This window comes from Triturus cristatus, chromosome 6 (genome assembly GCF_964204655.1).
Source record: "Triturus cristatus chromosome 6, aTriCri1.1, whole genome shotgun sequence".
Lineage (NCBI taxonomy): Eukaryota > Metazoa > Chordata > Amphibia > Caudata > Salamandridae > Triturus > Triturus cristatus.
Window position 1 is genome coordinate 1,822,417,952 of NC_140589.1, and position 20,204 is coordinate 1,822,438,155.

Here is a 20,204-nt window from a genome sequence, read left to right on the forward strand (position 1 = left end):
GTGCTGGACACTGAACTTAATTAATTTACTATTCTCACTCCAATCTATATTTAATTAGGGTAGGTGCTGGACACTGAACTTAATTAATTTACTATTCCCACTCCAGTCTATATTTAATTAAGATAAGTGCTGGACACTGAACATAATTAATTTACTATTCTCACTCCAACCTATATTAAATTAGAGTAGGTGCTGGACACTTAACTTAATAAATGTACTATTCTCACTCCAACCTATATTAAATTAGAGTAGCTGCTGGACACTGAACTTAATTAATTTACTATTCCCACTCCAGTCTATATTAAATTAAGATAAGTGCTGGACACTGAACTTAATAAATTTACTATTCTCACTCCAACCTATATTTAATTAGAGTAGATGCTGGTCACTGAACTGAATTAATTTACTATTCCCACTCCAGTCTATATTTAATTAAGATAAGAGCTGGACACTGAACTTAATTAATTTACTATTCTCACTCCAACCTATATTACATTAGAGTAGGTGCTGGACACTGAACTTAATTAATTAACTATTCCCACTCCAGTCTATATTTAATTAAGATAAGTGCTGGACACTGAACTTAATTAATTTACTATTCTCACTCCAATCTATATTTAATTAGGGTAGGTGCTGGACACTGAACTTAATTAATTTACTATTCCCACTCCAGTCTATATTTAATTAAGATAAGTGCTGGACACTGAACATAATTAATTTACTATTCTCACTCCAACCTATATTAAATTAGAGTAGGTGCTGGACACTTAACTTAATAAATGTACTATTCTCACTCCAACCTATATTAAATTAGAGTAGCTGCTGGACACTGAACTTAATAAATTTACTATTCCCACTCCAGTCTATATTTCATTAAGATAAGTGCTGGACACTGAACTTAATTAATTTACTATTCTCACTCCAAACTATATTAAATTAGGGTAGGTGCTGGACACTGAACAAAATTTATTTACTATTCCCACTCCAGTCTATATTTAATTAGGATAAGTGCTGGACACTGAACTTAATTAATTTACTATTCTCACTCCAACCTATATTAAATTAGGGTAGGTGCTGGACACTGAACTAAATTTATTTACTATTCCCACTCCAGTCTATATTTAATTAAGATAAGTGCTGGACACTGAACTTAATTAATTTACTATTCTCACTCCAACCTATATTAAATTGGAGTAGCTGCTGGACACTGAACTTAATTAATTTACTATTCCCACTCCAGTCTATATTAAATTAAGATAACTGCTGGACACTGAACTTAATAAATTTACTATTCTCACTCCAACCTATATTTAATTAGAGTATATGCTGGACACTGAACTGAATAAATTAATTATTCCCACTCCAGTCTATATTTAATTAAGATAAGTGCTGGACACTAAACTTAATTAATTTACTATTCTCACTCCAAACTATATTACATTAGAGTAGGTGCTGGACACTGAACTTAATTAATTAACTATTCCCACTCCAGTCTATATTTAATTAAGATAAGTGCTGGACACTGAACTTAATTAATTTACTATTCTCACTCCAACCTATATTTAATTAGAGTATGTGCTGGACACTGAACTTAATTAATTTACTATTCCCACTCCAGTCTATATTTAATTAAGATAAGTGCTGGACACTGAACTTAATTAATTTACTATTCTCACTCCAACCTATATTAAATTAGAGTAGCTGCTGGACACTGAACTTAATTAATTTACTATTCCCACTCCAGTCTATATTAAATTAAGATAAGTGCTGGACACTGAACTTAATAAATTTACTATTCTCACTCCCACCTATATTTAATTAGAGTATGTGCTGGACACTGAACTGAATTAATTTACTATTCCCACTCCAGTCTATATTTAATTAAGATAAGTGCTGGACACTGAACTTAATTAATTTACTATTCTCACTCCAACCTATATTACATTAGAGTAGGTGCTGGACACTGAACTTAATTAATTAACTATTCCCACTCCAGTCTATATTTAATTAAGATAAGTGCTGGACACTGAACTTAATTAATTTACTATTCTCACTCCAACCTATATTTAATTAGAGTATGTGCTGGACACTGAACTTAATTAATTTACTATTCCCACTCCAATCTATATTTAATTAAGAGAAGTGCTGTTCACTGAACTTAATTAATTTACTATTCTCACTCCAATCTATATTTAATTAGGGTAGATGCTGGACACTGAACTTAATTAATTTACTATTCCCACTCCAGTCTATATTTAATTAAGATAAGTGCTGGACACTGAACACAATTAATTTACTATTCTCACTCCAACCTATATTAAATTAGAGTAGGTGCTGGACACTGAACTTAATAAATTTACTATTCCCACTCCAGTCTATATTTAATTAAGATAACTGCTGGACACTGAACTTAATTAATTTACTATTCTCACTCCAACCTATATTAAATTAGGGTAGGTGCTGGACACTGAACTAAATTAATTTACTATTCCCACTCCAGTCTATATTAAATTAAGATAAGTGCTGGACACTGAACTTAATTAATTTACTATTCTCACTCCAACCTATATTTAATTATAGTATGTGCTGGACACTGAACTGAATTAATTTACTATTCCCACTCCAGTCTATATTTAATTAAGATAAGTGCTGGGCACTGAACTTAATTAATTTACTATTCTCACTCCAACCTATATTTAATTAGAGTATGTGCTGGACACTGAACTTAATTAATTTACTATTCCCACTCCAATCTATATTTAATTAAGATAAGTGCTGGACACTGAACTTAATTAATTTACTATTCTCACTCCAATCTATATTTAATTAGGGTAGATGCTGGACACTGAACTTAATTAATTTACTATTCCCACTCCAGTCTATATTTAATTAAGATAAGTGCTGGACACTGAACATAATTAATTTACTATTCTCACTCCAACCTATATTAAATTAGAGTAGCTGCTGGACACTGAACTTAATTAATTTACTATTCCCACTCCAGTCTATATTAAATTAAGATAAGTGCTGGACACTGAACTTAATAAATTTACTATTCTCACTCCAACCTATATTTAATTAGAGTATGTGCTGGACACTGAACTGAATTAGTTTACTATTCCCACTCCAGTCTATATTTAATTAAGATAAGTGCTGGACACTGAACTGAATTAATTTACTATTCTCACTCCAACCTATATTACATTAGAGTAGGTGCTGGACACTGAACTTAATTAATTAACTATTCCCACTCCAGTCTATATTTAATTAAGATAAGTGCTGGACACTGAACTTAATTAATTTACTATTCTCACTCCAACCTATATTTAATTAGAGTATGTGCTGGACACTGAACTTAATTAATTTACTATTCCCACTCCAATCTATATTTAATTAAGATAAGTGCTGGACACTGAACTTAATTAATTTACTATTCTCACTCCAATCTATATTTAATTAGGGTAGATGCTGGACACTGAACTTAATTAATTTACTATTCCCACACCAGTCTATATTTAATTAAGATAAGTGCTGGACACTGAACTTAATTAATTTACTATTCTCACTCCAACCTATATTAAATTAGAGTAGGTGCTGGACACTGAACTTAATACATTTACTATTCCCACTCCAGTCTATATTTAATTAAGATAACTGCTGGACACTGAACTTAATTAATTTACTATTCTCACTCCAACCTATATTAAATTAGGGTAGGTGCTGGACACTGAACTAAATTATTGTACTATTCCCACTCCAGTCTATATTAAATTAAGATAAGTGCTGGACACTGAACTTAATTAATTTACTATTCTCACTCCAACCTATATTTAATTATAGTATGTGCTGGACACTGAACTGAATTAATTTACTATTCCCACTCCAGTCTATATTTAAATAAGATAAGTGCTGGACACTGAACTTAATTAATTTACTATTCTCACTCCAACCTATATTAAATTACAGTAGGTGCTGGACAATGAACTTAATTAATTTACTATTCCCACTCCAGTCTATATTTAATTAAGATAAGTGCTGGACCCTGAGCTTAATTAATTTACTATTCTGACTCAAATCTATATTTAATTATGGTAGGTGCAAAACACTAAACTTCATTAATTTAGTATTCCCACTCATAAATATATTTAATTACACTAGATCATGTATACTAATCTTAATTAATGTTATATTCCCACTCCAATATGTATTGAATTACAGTAATTGCAATACAAATATATAAATATAAATATATTTAAAAAAAAAAGTTTTAATCATTATTTTAAAATTTACATAAAACAATACCCACACTTATCCTCTACAAATCCAAATCCCCAATCTAAAATGTATCCCTAAATATTATATGATAATATATTAATTTTTAATATAAATTACTCAATATTACTAATTTCAAATACATTTTTAAAACACTCCCCACCCTTATTCCCTATAAGCCAACATCCCAAGCTCAAATTTTTTTTAAATTGTACAATCAAAATCAAAATTTATACATACTTTTTATACAATATTACCAACATTTTACACATTTTTATCAAACTCCACACCCTTATCCCCATAACACAACATCTCACTCCTAAAATTAAATATAACATTCGAAATTTTATTATAATTTTCTAAATTTTGTATACAAATTATTCATACATAAATCAAATTTTTTAAAACACTCCCCACCCTCATCCCCTATAACCCAACATCCCACTCCTAAAAGATAATATAAAAAATATATTTTTATTCCAAATTTCAAATTAAATTTATTAAATATGCCAAATTAAAAAAAATGTTTTACACTTCCCACCCTTATCCCCTGTAACTCAACATCCCACTCCGAAAATTGTAACTAAATTTCTAAATTACATTTAAAATTATAAATATTTTTTAAAAAACATTCAAAAATATATAAACATTTGCAAAACACTTCCCACCCTTATTCCCTATAACCCAACATCCCACTCCTAAAATTAATTTTAAATTTCTAAATTAAAATTACGATTTCTACATTAATTTTTTTAAACATTCTAAAACATATAAACATTTTTAAAACACTTCCCACCCTTATCCCCTATAACCCAACATCCCGCTCCTAAAATTATTTGTAAAATTCTAAATTATATTTAAATTTTCTAAATATTTTTTTTTTTTAATTCAAAAATATATAAACATTTTCAAAACACTTCCCACCCTTATCCCCTATAACCCAATATCCCGCTCCTAAAATTATTTGTAAAATTCTAAATTTAATTTACAATTTCTAAATATTTTTTTTTTTTAAATTAAAAAATATATAAACATTTTTTAAACACTTCCCACCCTTATCCCCTATAAACCAACATCCCGCTCCTAAAATTATTTGTAAAATTCTAAATTTAATTTACAATTTCTAAATAATTTTTTTTAAAAATTCTAAAATATATAAACATTTTTAAAACACTTCCCACCCTTATCCCCTATAACCCAACATCCCGCTCCTAAAAATAATTTTAAAATTCTAAATTTATTTTAAAATTTCTAAATAAATTTTTGTAAAAATTCAAAAATATATAAACATTTTTAAAACACTTCTCACCCTTATCCCCTGTAACCCAACATCCCGCTCCTAAAATTAAATATACATTTCAAATTTGAAATAAAATTTACTAATTAAATTTTACAATATATTAAAAAAAATTAACTTTTTTAAAACACTCCCCACCCTTATCCCCTATAACCCAACATCCCACCCCTAAAACAATATAAATATTTCTCATATTATATACATTTTAACTATTTATACAAACAACTTCAAAATATTTACTAAACACACAATACGATATTTTCACATGTCGATATTATTACTAACGATATTACTTACATCGACATATAATTAAAAAAAAAAAACAATATTTTTCACATCGATATTATCTATTTCGATATTTTGTACATTAGATATTTTTCACTCGATATTTATGTCCCTCGATGTTAAAAAGTCGATATATAGACTGCTCACCGGCTGAACATTGTCTGTGACATCCCACCAACATCAGCTATGGTCAATTGAAAGGTACCTGTGGCAAAAAAATGTAGGGCTGCCATCACCTTCATCTTGGGGGTCAGCGCAGTAGGATACCTGTGTCGCGGTTGGAGGTGTGGTGCCAGCTTGTCGGTCAAGTCCTCAATCAACTGTTGAGTGAATCTGTAACGTCGGATGCAGGCACGTTCCCTCATGGCAGCCAAGTCTGGCATTGGTCTTGGGACAGGCGGTGCCCTGCAAGACATTGTTAGGAATAATGAAGATTGAGAGTCTGCCAACATCAATGTCAATGAACATAGCACATGCTAAACTGCTACAAAACATCAGGTAACTATGGAGTCCGGTGTGTGCAATACATCCAGGACACATATGCCAGCTTGTTGGTACTCCTATGAAAAGCCAGATACACCTGTTGTATGTACGCACCTCACAACATCATCGCGTATGTACACACCTAACAACAACATCATCGCGTATGTACGGTGCGTACCCCAACATCGCGTATGTACGCACCTCACAACAACATCGCGTATGTACACACCGTATATAGGCAATGTAAAACAGCACAAGGAGGGTCTATTCGACTCGCACAACACCACAAAACACGTCTACTGTGCACAAAACATGGAAATGACTGACCTGGCCACATCCAAACAGGCAAACAGAGGGGCAAACTCACAACCACCCCTTATAACACACCCACCAAAAATTCAAACTGAGGCCCACCCACAAATGGACCAATAAAAAGGGCCCACACGCACAAACCATGAGCCTTTGCAACAGACTCACTGCAGCTAGAGAGCACACACCAACGGCGTGCTTGTGGACGGAGCGGGTGTGGAGTAGGAGGCACATGACTTGGTTGTTCGAACAGGGTCTGGTAGGCGCGGCAGCGCTGTGTAGGCAGTTGGAGTTGCACACTCAGCATGCGAAGGTGTCGTGTGTGCGCTTAGGGGTTGCCTGATAGCAGGCGGTTGATTGTCTGGAGGACATTGCTTGGAGGGTGGCTGCAGCATGAACCTGTTGTGTGACGTGGGTCATGCAAGGACCAGAGGGTCGTGCACTGTGCATGTTGTAGGTGCAGACGGTCCTGCCTTTGGCACGGCATTGGTGCAACAGTGGCACAGACAAGCTGCTGGCTGCATTTAGAATGGGTGGAGGGGGAAGGGAGGAGCATTTTGGAGGCGTGTGGGTTGCAGAATCAGGGCACTCGGTGAAGCGGTGCCGCAGGTGAGGCAGCAGCAGGCGGAAGGGGTGAGAAACTAGGCAAAAATTAGCAGACAAAGACAAGGAGGTCAGAAAGGCACAGTCCAACAGGTGTATGTAAAGGAAGGAGTGTCAGGTTACTCATGGGTCACTCAGAGAAAATGTATGAACAATCAGCAAAAATGACGGCCACAGGATCAGGCAACAAAAAGCGGAGCTGCGCACAGGAGACACACCGTCAGCAGGCGTTCACGTCCCGTTGTGGGGAGCAACCTGCACAAATACATACACAAACAGGTACTTCATGCACAATACATATTATTAGCCATGAAGAACTGCATGCATGTTGCCGAAGTACACATACACCCATATGCTCAATCTTTGACAAGTATGCCATAGATGATGCATGCAAACTGGCAAGAGATCTGCAGTGACAGAGATGAGGTACTTCGGATTGTAATGAACACCTTTATTACACAAACTCAAACTAAGGAAAATGCATCCATACGAACAGACTCACAGGTCAGTTGACAGAACATGTGGGACATACGCTGGACCCCCCCTTCACAACACGGATGTTGTAAATCCCAATGAAGTGGCACACAAGTTAAGGGGATGAGCCAAACACATCCTGCTGCACACGGAGAGGCTGCAATTCACCATAGAGCCTGTTGTTGTGATGTCCCACACTATGTCCACCAGTAGCATCCGCAATGTTTCAGAGGCAAGGTTTACGCACATTGATGCCTACATCAGACTCCACACTCCGCTACAGATGACTGTCAAGAAGGGTGAATATCATTTAAGGGGAGTGATGCTACATGTTACATGCTCCATGGTGAGAAGACATGTATGCATGGTACCACAACATGCACAGAAGCAGTCCCCACATATTCCCAACCCGTACCACCACCTAAAAGCCTTGCTGCTATCCTTACCCAAACTGACATTTCCACATGTCCGTGCATGGCACGCTGATTAAGCACACGTTGCAATCCTCATGAGGAATAGCAGGAGAACAAAGATGACACGAGCAGACAACAGGCGCAAAAACCTGGGAATGACAGACACACAAGAAGTCACCTAAAACAAATCTCGCCGCACACATGGTCAGTTACGAAACATGAACAATGTTGGACACATACAAATTTCAAAGAAAGTCTCTCCGCAAAACTGTGTGGCATGACATCATCACTTGAGTGACACATCAGTACACACATCAAAGTCACTTTGTATTCAGTCAGCTGGACACACACATTGCAACACATGCCAGTCAATGCTACAAGCTTGCACACTCATACCCAGTGACTCACCATTATGAGAAGAAGTTGCGTATGAGCTGACTCCAGATATCATCCTCCTCCTCCTCATCACTTGCCTCGTGACCAAGCCCTGGATCCTCCACGGGTGGATGTGCCTGCTCATCAGGATAAAGGATGAGTGGCACTGCCTTCTCAACGGCCATGTTGTGCAGCATGCAGCACACAATGACGATTTTGCACACCTTCACCGGTGCATATGGGAGGGACCCGCCTGTCTTGTCAAGGCAACGGAATCGGCTGTTAAGGAGTCCAAACGTCCTCTCAATCACTCGCCTGGTCTGCCCGTGTGCATTGTTGTACCGGTGATCTGCAGCTGTTCTCGGGTTGCGGAGAGGTGTCATTAGCCATGGCATGTTTGGATATCCAGAGTCCCCTACATGGAAACATTATGTAAATAAGTGGGTCAGGAGATGCCGTAAGAGCCAAAGATACCGCAACACACAGGACAAACAGAGTATACCCACCAACAAGACATGCTTGTTCGTTGTGCAGCCGCAGCATCAGTTGTGGCACCCTGCTACGCCTCATGATGTAGGCATCGTGTGCTGATCCTGGAAAACGTGCACAGACATGGGAAATCAGCATGTTAGCAAGACACACCACAAGGGCATTTATTGAGTGGTAATGTTTACGGTTGCGATAGGCTTGCTCCTGTGCCTGTGGTGGTACCAAAGCCACATGTGTCCCATCAATGGACCCAATGACATTGGGCATCCCTCCCAGGGCATAGAAATCACCCTTGACATCTGTCAACTCCTCAGGAGTTGGAAATTTGATGAATTCATCAAGGTTCTCCAACATGGGTGCCAAAACATCACGCAGGACACGGCTGAACATTGTCTGTGACATCCCACCAACATCAGCTATGGTCAATTGAAAGGTACCTGTGGCAAAAAAATGTAGGGCTGCCATCACCTTCATCTTGGGGGTCAGCGCAGTAGGATACCTGTGTCGCGGTTGGAGGTGTGGTGCCAGCTTGTCGGTCAAGTCCTCAATCAACTGTTGAGTGAATCTGTAACGTCGGATGCAGGCACGTTCCCTCATGGCAGCCAAGTCTGGCATTGGTCTTGGGACAGGCGGCGCCCTGCAAGACATTGTTAGGAATAATGAAGATTGAGAGTCTGCCAACATCAATGTCAATGAACATAGCACATGCTAAACTGCTACAAAACATCAGGTAACTATGGAGTCCGGTGTGTGCAATACATCCAGGACACATATGCCAGCTTGTTGGTACTCCTATGAAAAGCCAGATACACCTGTTGTATGTACGCACCTCACAACATCATCGCGTATGTACACACCTAACAACAACATCATCGCGTATGTACGGTGCGTACCCCAACATCGCGTATGTACGCACCTCACAACAACATCGCGTATGTACACACCGTATATAGGCAATGTAAAACAACACAAGGAGGGTCTATTCGACTCGCACAACACCACAAAACACGTCTACTGTGCACAAAACATGGAAATGACTGACCTGGCCACATCCAAACAGGCAAACAGAGGGGCAAACTCACAACCACCCCTTATAACACACCCACCAAAAATTCAAACTGAGGCCCACCCACAAATGGACCAATAAAAAGGGCCCACACACACAAACCATGAGCCTTTGCAACAGACTCACTGCAGCTAGAGAGCACACACCAATGGCGTGCTTGTGGACGGAGCGGGTGTGGAGTAGGAGGCACATGACTTGGTTGTTCGAACAGGGTCTGGTAGGCGCGGCAGCGCTGTGTAGGCAGTTGGAGTTGCACACTCAGCATGCGAAGGTGTCGTGTGTGCGCTTAGGGGTTGCCTGATAGCAGGCGGTTGATTGTCTGGAGGACATTGCTTGGAGGGTGGCTGCAGCATGAACCTGTTGTGTGACGTGGGTCATGCAAGGACCAGAGGGTCGTGCACTGTGCATGTTGTAGGTGCAGACGGTCCTGCCTTTGGCACGGCATTGGTGCAACAGTGGCACAGACAAGCTGCTGGCTGCATTTAGAATGGGTGGAGGGGGAAGGGAGGAGCATTTTGGAGGCGTGTGGGTTGCAGAATCAGGGCACTCGGTGAAGCGGTGCCGCAGGTGAGGCAGCAGCAGGCGGAAGGGGTGAGAAACTAGGCAAAATTTAGCAGACAAAGACAAGGAGGTCAGAAAGGCACAGTCCAACAGGTGTATGTAAAGGAAGGAGTGTCAGGTTACTCATGGGTCACTCAGAGAAAATGTATGAACAATCAGCAAAAATGACGGCCACAGGATCAGGCAACAAAAAGCGGAGCTGCGCACAGGAGACACACCGTCAGCAGGCGTTCACGTCCCGTTGTGGGGAGCAACCTGCACAAATACATACACAAACAGGTACTTCATGCACAATACATATTATTAGCCATGAAGAACTGCATGCATGTTGCCGAAGTACACATACACCCATATGCTCAATCTTTGACAAGTATGCCATAGATGATGCATGCAAACTGGCAAGAGATCTGCAGTGACAGAGATGAGGTACTTCGGATTGTAATGAACACCTTTATTACACAAACTCAAACTAAGGAAAATGCATCCATACGAACAGACTCACAGGTCAGTTGACAGAACATGTGGGACATACGCTGGACCCCCCCTTCACAACACGGATGTTGTAAATCCCAATGAAGTGGCACACAAGTTAAGGGGATGAGCCAAACACATCCTGCTGCACACGGAGAGGCTGCAATTCACCATAGAGCCTGTTGTTGTGATGTCCCACACTATGTCCACCAGTAGCATCCGCAATGTTTCAGAGGCAAGGTTTACGCACATTGATGCCTACATCAGACTCCACACTCCGCTACAGATGACTGTCAAGAAGGGTGAATATCATTTAAGGGGAGTGATGCTACATGTTACATGCTCCATGGTGAGAAGACATGTATGCATGGTACCACAACATGCACAGAAGCAGTCCCCACATATTCCCAACCCGTACCACCACCTAAAAGCCTTGCTGCTATCCTTACCCAAACTGACATTTCCACATGTCCGTGCATGGCACGCTGATTAAGCACACGTTGCAATCCTCATGAGGAATAGCAGGAGAACAAAGATGACACGAGCAGACAACAGGCGCAAAAACCTGGGAATGACAGACACACAAGAAGTCACCTAAAACAAATCTCGCCGCACACATGGTCAGTTACGAAACATGAACAATGTTGGACACATACAAATTTCAAAGAAAGTCTCTCCGCAAAACTGTGTGGCATGACATCATCACTTGAGTGACACATCAGTACACACATCAAAGTCACTTTGTATTCAGTCAGCTGGACACACACATTGCAACACATGCCAGTCAATGCTACAAGCTTGCACACTCATACCCAGTGACTCACCATTATGAGAAGAAGTTGCGTATGAGCTGACTCCAGATATCATCCTCCTCCTCCTCATCACTTGCCTCGTGACCAAGCCCTGGATCCTCCACGGGTGGATGTGCCTGCTCATCAGGATAAAGCATGAGTGGCACTGCCTTCTCAACGGCCATGTTGTGCAGCATGCAGCACACAATGACGATTTTGCACACCTTCACCGGTGCATATGGGAGGGACCCGCCTGTCTTGTCAAGGCAACGGAATCGGCTGTTAAGGAGTCCAAACGTCCTCTCAATCACTCGCCTGGTCTGCCCATGTGCATTGTTGTACCGGTGATCTGCAGCTGTTCTCGGGTTGCGGAGAGGTGTCATTAGCCATGGCATGTTTGGATATCCAGAGTCCCCTACATGGAAACATTATGTAAATAAGTGGGTCAGGAGATGCCGTAAGAGCCAAAGATACCGCAACACACAGGACAAACAGAGTATACCCACCAACAAGACATGCTTGTTCGTTGTGCAGCCGCAGCATCAGTTGTGGCACCCTGCTACGCCTCATGATGTAGGCATCGTGTGCTGATCCTGGAAAACGTGCACAGACATGGGAAATCAGCATGTTAGCAAGACACACCACAAGGGCATTTATTGAGTGGTAATGTTTACGGTTGCGATAGGCTTGCTCCTGTGCCTGTGGTGGTACCAAAGCCACATGTGTCCCATCAATGGACCCAATGACATTGGGCATCCCTCCCAGGGCATAGAAATCACCCTTGACATCTGTCAACTCCTCAGGAGTTGGAAATTTGATGAATTCATCAAGGTGCTCCAACATGGGTGCCAAAACATCACGCAGGACACGGCTGAACATTGTCTGTGACATCCCACCAACATCAGCTATGGTCAATTGAAAGGTACCTGTGGCAAAAAAATGTAGGGCTGCCATCACCTTCATCTTGGGGGTCAGCGCAGTAGGATACCTGTGTCGCGGTTGGAGGTGTGGTGCCAGCTTGTCGGTCAAGTCCTCAATCAACTGTTGAGTGAATCTGTAACGTCGGATGCAGGCACGTTCCCTCATGGCAGCCAAGTCTGGCATTGGTCTTGGGACAGGCGGCGCCCTGAAAGACATTGTTAGGAATAATGAAGATTGAGAGTCTGCCAACATCAATGTCAATGAACATAGCACATGCTAAACTGCTACAAAACATCAGGTAACTATGGAGTCCGGTGTGTGCAATACATCCAGGACACATATGCCAGCTTGTTGGTACTCCTATGAAAAGCCAGATACACCTGTTGTATGTACGCACCTCACAACATCATCGCGTATGTACACACCTAACAACAACATCATCGCGTATGTACGGTGCGTACCCCAACATCGCGTATGTACGCACCTCACAACAACATCGCGTATGTACACACCGTATATAGGCAATGTAAAACAGCACAAGGAGGGTCTATTCGACTCGCACAACACCACAAAACACGTCTACTGTGCACAAAACATGGAAATGACTGACCTGGCCACATCCAAACAGGCAAACAGAGGGGCAAACTCACAACCACCCCTTATAACACACCCACCAAAAATTCAAACTGAGGCCCACCCACAAATGGACCAATAAAAAGGGCCCACACACACAAACCATGAGCCTTTGCAACAGACTCACTGCAGCTAGAGAGCACACACCAATGGCGTGCTTGTGGACGGAGCGGGTGTGGAGTAGGAGGCACATCACTTGGTTGTTCGAACAGGGTCTGGTAGGCGCGGCAGCGCTGTGTAGGCAGTTGGAGTTGCACACTCAGCATGCGAAGGTGTCGTGTGTGCGCTTAGGGGTTGCCTGATAGCAGGCGGTTGATTGTCTGGAGGACATTGCTTGGAGGGTGGCTGCAGCATGAACCTGTTGTGTGACGTGGGTCATGCAAGGACCAGAGGGTCGTGCACTGTGCATGTTGTAGGTGCAGACGGTCCTGCCTTTGGCACGGCATTGGTGCAACAGTGGCACAGACAAGCTGCTGGCTGCATTTAGAATGGGTGGAGGGGGAAGGGAGGAGCATTTTGGAGGCGTGTGGGTTGCAGAATCAGGGCACTCGGTGAAGCGGTGCCGCAGGTGAGGCAGCAGCAGGCGGAAGGGGTGAGAAACTAGGCAAAAATTAGCAGACAAAGACAAGGAGGTCAGAAAGGCACAGTCCAACAGGTGTATGTAAAGGAAGGAGTGTCAGGTTACTCATGGGTCACTCAGAGAAAATGTATGAACAATCAGCAAAAATGACGGCCACAGGATCAGGCAACAAAAAGCGGAGCTGCGCACAGGAGACACACCGTCAGCAGGCGTTCACGTCCCGTTGTGGGGAGCAACCTGCACAAATACATACACAAACAGGTACTTCATGCACAATACATATTATTAGCCATGAAGAACTGCATGCATGTTGCCGAAGTACACATACACCCATATGCTCAATCTTTGACAAGTATGCCATAGATGATGCATGCAAACTGGCAAGAGATCTGCAGTGACAGAGATGAGGTACTTCGGATTGTAATGAACACCTTTATTACACAAACTCAAACTAAGGAAAATGCATCCATACGAACAGACTCACAGGTCAGTTGACAGAACATGTGGGACATACGCTGGACCCCCCCTTCACAACACGGATGTTGTAAATCCCAATGAAGTGGCACACAAGTTAAGGGGATGAGCCAAACACATCCTGCTGCACACGGAGAGGCTGCAATTCACCATAGAGCCTGTTGTTGTGATGTCCCACACTATGTCCACCAGTAGCATCCGCAATGTTTCAGAGGCAAGGTTTACGCACATTGATGCCTACATCAGACTCCACACTCCGCTACAGATGACTGTCAAGAAGGGTGAATATCATTTAAGGGGAGTGATGCTACATGTTACATGCTCCATGGTGAGAAGACATGTATGCATGGTACCACAACATGCACAGAAGCAGTCCCCACATATTCCCAACCCGTACCACCACCTAAAAGCCTTGCTGCTATCCTTACCCAAACTGACATTTCCACATGTCCGTGCATGGCACGCTGATTAAGCACACGTTGCAATCCTCATGAGGAATAGCAGGAGAACAAAGATGACACGAGCAGACAACAGGCGCAAAAACCTGGGAATGACAGACACACAAGAAGTCACCTAAAACAAATCTCGCCGCACACATGGTCAGTTACGAAACATGAACAATGTTGGACACATACAAATTTCAAAGAAAGTCTCTCCGCAAAACTGTGTGGCATGACATCATCACTTGAGTGACACATCAGTACACACATCAAAGTCACTTTGTATTCAGTCAGCTGGACACACACATTGCAACACATGCCAGTCAATGCTACAAGCTTGCACACTCATACCCAGTGACTCACCATTATGAGAAGAAGTTGCGTATGAGCTGACTCCAGATATCATCCTCCTCCTCCTCATCACTTGCCTCGTGACCAAGCCCTGGATCCTCCACGGGTGGATGTGCCTGCTCATCAGGATAAAGGATGAGTGGCACTGCCTTCTCAACGGCCATGTTGTGCAGCATGCAGCACACAATGACGATTTTGCACACCTTCACCGGTGCATATGGGAGGGACCCGCCTGTCTTGTCAAGGCAACGGAATCGGCTGTTAAGGAGTCCAAACGTCCTCTCAATCACTCGCCTGGTCTGCCCATGTGCATTGTTGTACCGGTGATCTGCAGCTGTTCTCGGGTTGCGGAGAGGTGTCATTAGCCATGGCATGTTTGGATATCCAGAGTCCCCTACATGGAAACATTATGTAAATAAGTGGGTCAGGAGATGCCGTAAGAGCCAAAGATACCGCAACACACAGGACAAACAGAGTATACCCACCAACAAGACATGCTTGTTCGTTGTGCAGCCGCAGCATCAGTTGTGGCACCCTGCTACGCCTCATGATGTAGGCATCGTGTGCTGATCCTGGAAAACGTGCACAGACATGGGAAATCAGCATGTTAGCAAGACACACCACAAGGGCATTTATTGAGTGGTAATGTTTACGGTTGCGATAGGCTTGCTCCTGTGCCTGTGGTGGTACCAAAGCCACATGTGTCCCATCAATGGACCCAATGACATTGGGCATCCCTCCCAGGGCATAGAAATCACCCTTGACATCTGTCAACTCCTCAGGAGTTGGAAATTTGATGAATTCATCAAGGTGCTCCAACATGGGTGCCAAAACATCACGCAGGACACGGCTGAACATTGTCTGTGACATCCCACCAACATCAGCTATGGTCAATTGAAAGGTACCTGTGGCAAAAAAATGTAGGGCTGCCATCACCTTCATCTTGGGGGTCAGCGCAGTAGGATACCTGTGTCGCGGTTGGAGGTGTGGTGCCAGCTTGTCGGTCAAGTCCTCAATCAACTGTTGAGTGAATCTGTAACGTCGGATGCAGGCACGTTCCCTCATGGCAGCCAAGTCTGGCATTGGTCTTGGGACAGGCGGCGCCCTGCAAGACATTGTTAGGAATAATGAAGATTGAGAGTCTGCCAACATCAATGTCAATGAACATAGCACATGCTAAACTGCTACAAAACATCAGGTAACTATGGAGTCCGGTGTGTGCAATACATCCAGGACACATATGCCAGCTTGTTGGTACTCCTATGAAAAGCCAGATACACCTGTTGTATGTACGCACCTCACAACATCATCGCGTATGTACACACCTAACAACAACATCATCGCGTATGTACGGTGCGTACCCCAACATCGCGTATGTACGCACCTCACAACAACATCGCGTATGTACACACCGTATATAGGCAATGTAAAACAGCACAAGGAGGGTCTATTCGACTCGCACAACACCACAAAACACGTCTACTGTGCACAAAACATGGAAATGACTGACCTGGCCACATCCAAACAGGCAAACAGAGGGGCAAACTCACAACCACCCCTTATAACACACCCACCAAAAATTCAAACTGAGGCCCACCCACAAATGGACCAATAAAAAGGGCCCACACACACAAACCATGAGCCTTTGCAACAGACTCACTGCAGCTAGAGAGCACACACCAATGGCGTGCTTGTGGACGGAGCGGGTGTGGAGTAGGAGGCACATCACTTGGTTGTTCGAACAGGGTCTGGTAGGCGTGGCAGCGCTGTGTAGGCAGTTGGAGTTGCACACTCAGCATGCAAAGGTGTCGTGTGTGCGCTTAGGGGTTGCCTGATAGCAGGCGGTTGATTGTCTGGAGGACATTGCTTGGAGGGTGGCTGCAGCATGAACCTGTTGTGTGACGTGGGTCATGCAAGGACCAGAGGGTCGTGCACTGTGCATGTTGTAGGTGCAGACGGTCCTGCCTTTGGCACGGCATTGGTGCAACAGTGGCACAGACAAGCTGCTGGCTGCATTTAGAATGGGTGGAGGGGGAAGGGAGGAGCATTTTGGAGGCGTGTGGGTTGCAGAATCAGGGCACTCGGTGAAGCGGTGCCGCAGGTGAGGCAGCAGCAGGCGGAAGGGGTGAGAAACTAGGCAAAAATTAGCAGACAAAGACAAGGAGGTCAGAAAGGCACAGTCCAACAGGTGTATGTAAAGGAAGGAGTGTCAGGTTACTCATGGGTCACTCAGAGAAAATGTATGAACAATCAGCAAAAATGACGGCCACAGGATCAGGCAACAAAAAGCGGAGCTGCGCACAGGAGACACACCGTCAGCAGGCGTTCACGTCCCGTTGTGGGGAGCAACCTGCACAAATACATACACAAACAGGTACTTCATGCACAATACATATTATTAGCCATGAAGAACTGCATGCATGTTGCCGAAGTACACATACACCCATATGCTCAATCTTTGACAAGTATGCCATAGATGACGCATGCAAACTGGCAAGAGATCTGCAGTGACAGAGATGAGGTACTTCGGATTGTAATGAACACCTTTATTACACAAACTCAAACTAAGGAAAATGCATCCATACGAACAGACTCACAGGTCAGTTGACAGAACATGTGGGACATACGCTGGACCCCCCCTTCACAACACGGATGTTGTAAATCCCAATGAAGTGGCACACAAGTTAAGGGGATGAGCCAAACACATCCTGCTGCACACGGAGAGGCTGCAATTCACCATAGAGCCTGTTGTTGTGATGTCCCACACTATGTCCACCAGTAGCATCCGCAATGTTTCAGAGGCAAGGTTTACGCACATTGATGCCTACATCAGACTCCACACTCCGCTACAGATGACTGTCAAGAAGGGTGAATATCATTTAAGGGGAGTGATGCTACATGTTACATGCTCCATGGTGAGAAGACATGTATGCATGGTACCACAACATGCACAGAAGCAGTCCCCACATATTCCCAACCCGTACCACCACCTAAAAGCCTTGCTGCTATCCTTACCCAAACTGACATTTCCACATGTCCGTGCATGGCACGCTGATTAAGCACACGTTGCAATCCTCATGAGGAATAGCAGGAGAACAAAGATGACACGAGCAGACAACAGGCGCAAAAACCTGGGAATGACAGACACACAAGAAGTCACCTAAAACAAATCTCGCCGCACACATGGTCAGTTACGAAACATGAACAATGTTGGACACATACAAATTTCAAAGAAAGTCTCTCCGCAAAACTGTGTGGCATGACATCATCACTTGAGTGACACATCAGTACACACATCAAAGTCACTTTGTATTCAGTCAGCTGGACACACACATTGCAACACATGCCAGTCAATGCTACAAGCTTGCACACTCATACCCAGTGACTCACCATTATGAGAAGAAGTTGCGTATGAGCTGACTCCAGATATCATCCTCCTCCTCCTCATCACTTGCCTCGTGACCAAGCCCTGGATCCTCCACGGGTGGATGTGCCTGCTCATCAGGATAAAGGATGAGTGGCACTGCCTTCTCAACGGCCATGTTGTGCAGCATGCAGCACACAATGACGATTTTGCACACCTTCACCGGTGCATATGGGAGGGACCCGCCTGTCTTGTCAAGGCACCGGAATCGGCCATTAAGGAGTCCAAACGTCCTCTCAATCACTCGCCTGGTCTGCCCGTGTGCATTGTTGTACCGGTGATCTGCAGCTGTTCTCGGGTTGCGGAGAGGTGTCATTAGCCATGGCATGTTTGGGTATCCAGAGTCCCCTACATGGAAACATTATGTAAATAAGTGGGTCAGGAGATGCCGTAAGAGCCAAAGATACCGCAACACACAGGACAAACAGAGTATACCCACCAACAAGACATGCTTGTTCGTTGTGCAGCCGCAGCATCAGTTGTGGCACCCTGCTACGCCTCATGATGTAGGCATCGTGTGCTGATCCTGGAAAACGTGCACAGACATGGGAAATCAGCATGTTAGCAAGACACACCACAAGGGCATTTATTGAGTGGTAATGTTTACGGTTGCGATAGGCTTGCTCCTGTGCCTGTGGTGGTACCAAAGCCACATGTGTCCCATCAATGGACCCAATGACATTGGGCATCCCTCCCAGGGCATAGAAATCACCCTTGACATCTGTCAACTCCTCAGGAGTTGGAAATTTGATGAATTCATCAAGGTGCTCCAACATGGCTGCCAAAACATCACGCAGGACACGGCTGAACATTGTCTGTGACATCCCACCAACATCAGCTATGGTCAATTGAAAGGTACCTGTGGCAAAAAAATGTAGGGCTGCCATCACCTTCATCTTGGGGGTCAGCGCAGTAGGATACCTGTGTCGCGGTTGGAGGTGTGGTGCCAGCTTGTCAGTCAAGTCCTCAATCAACTGTTGAGTGAATCTGTAACGTCGGATGCAGGCACGTTCCCTCATGGCAGCCAAGTCTGGCATTGGTCTTGGGACAGGCGGTGCCCTGCAAGACATTGTTAGGAATAATGAAGATTGAGAGTCTGCCAACATCAATGTCAATGAACATAGCACATGCTAAACTGCTACAAAACATCAGGTAACTATGGAGTCCGGTGTGTGCAATACATCCAGGACACATATGCCAGCTTGCTGGTACTCCTATGAAAAGCCAGATACACCTGTTGATTGTCAAGTCTACATGACATGCCCTGAAATGAGCTGGGGGCAAGTCTGAGTGAACAGCCAGAGATATCACCGGAGTGACACACATCCACATAGCTGCATTGGAAGGATGTCATCTCATCCAGACAGTTGACTGCAAGGCACACGCACAGGTCACATGGAATGTCAAATGTACATATGACACACATTGCGATGAAGGGGTACACGTGACAACAATTAAACACAGCCATTGAGACGACGCAGACATGTATGCC

General features: G+C 43.3%; 1 protein-coding gene across 1 annotated transcript in view; it reads left to right on the top strand.

The window, feature by feature from the left end:
- Window positions 1-20,204, top strand: part of LOC146822097 (adhesion G protein-coupled receptor F3-like) — a 167,121-nt gene that overhangs the window by 129,792 nt on the left and 17,125 nt on the right. The window lies entirely within an intron of this gene.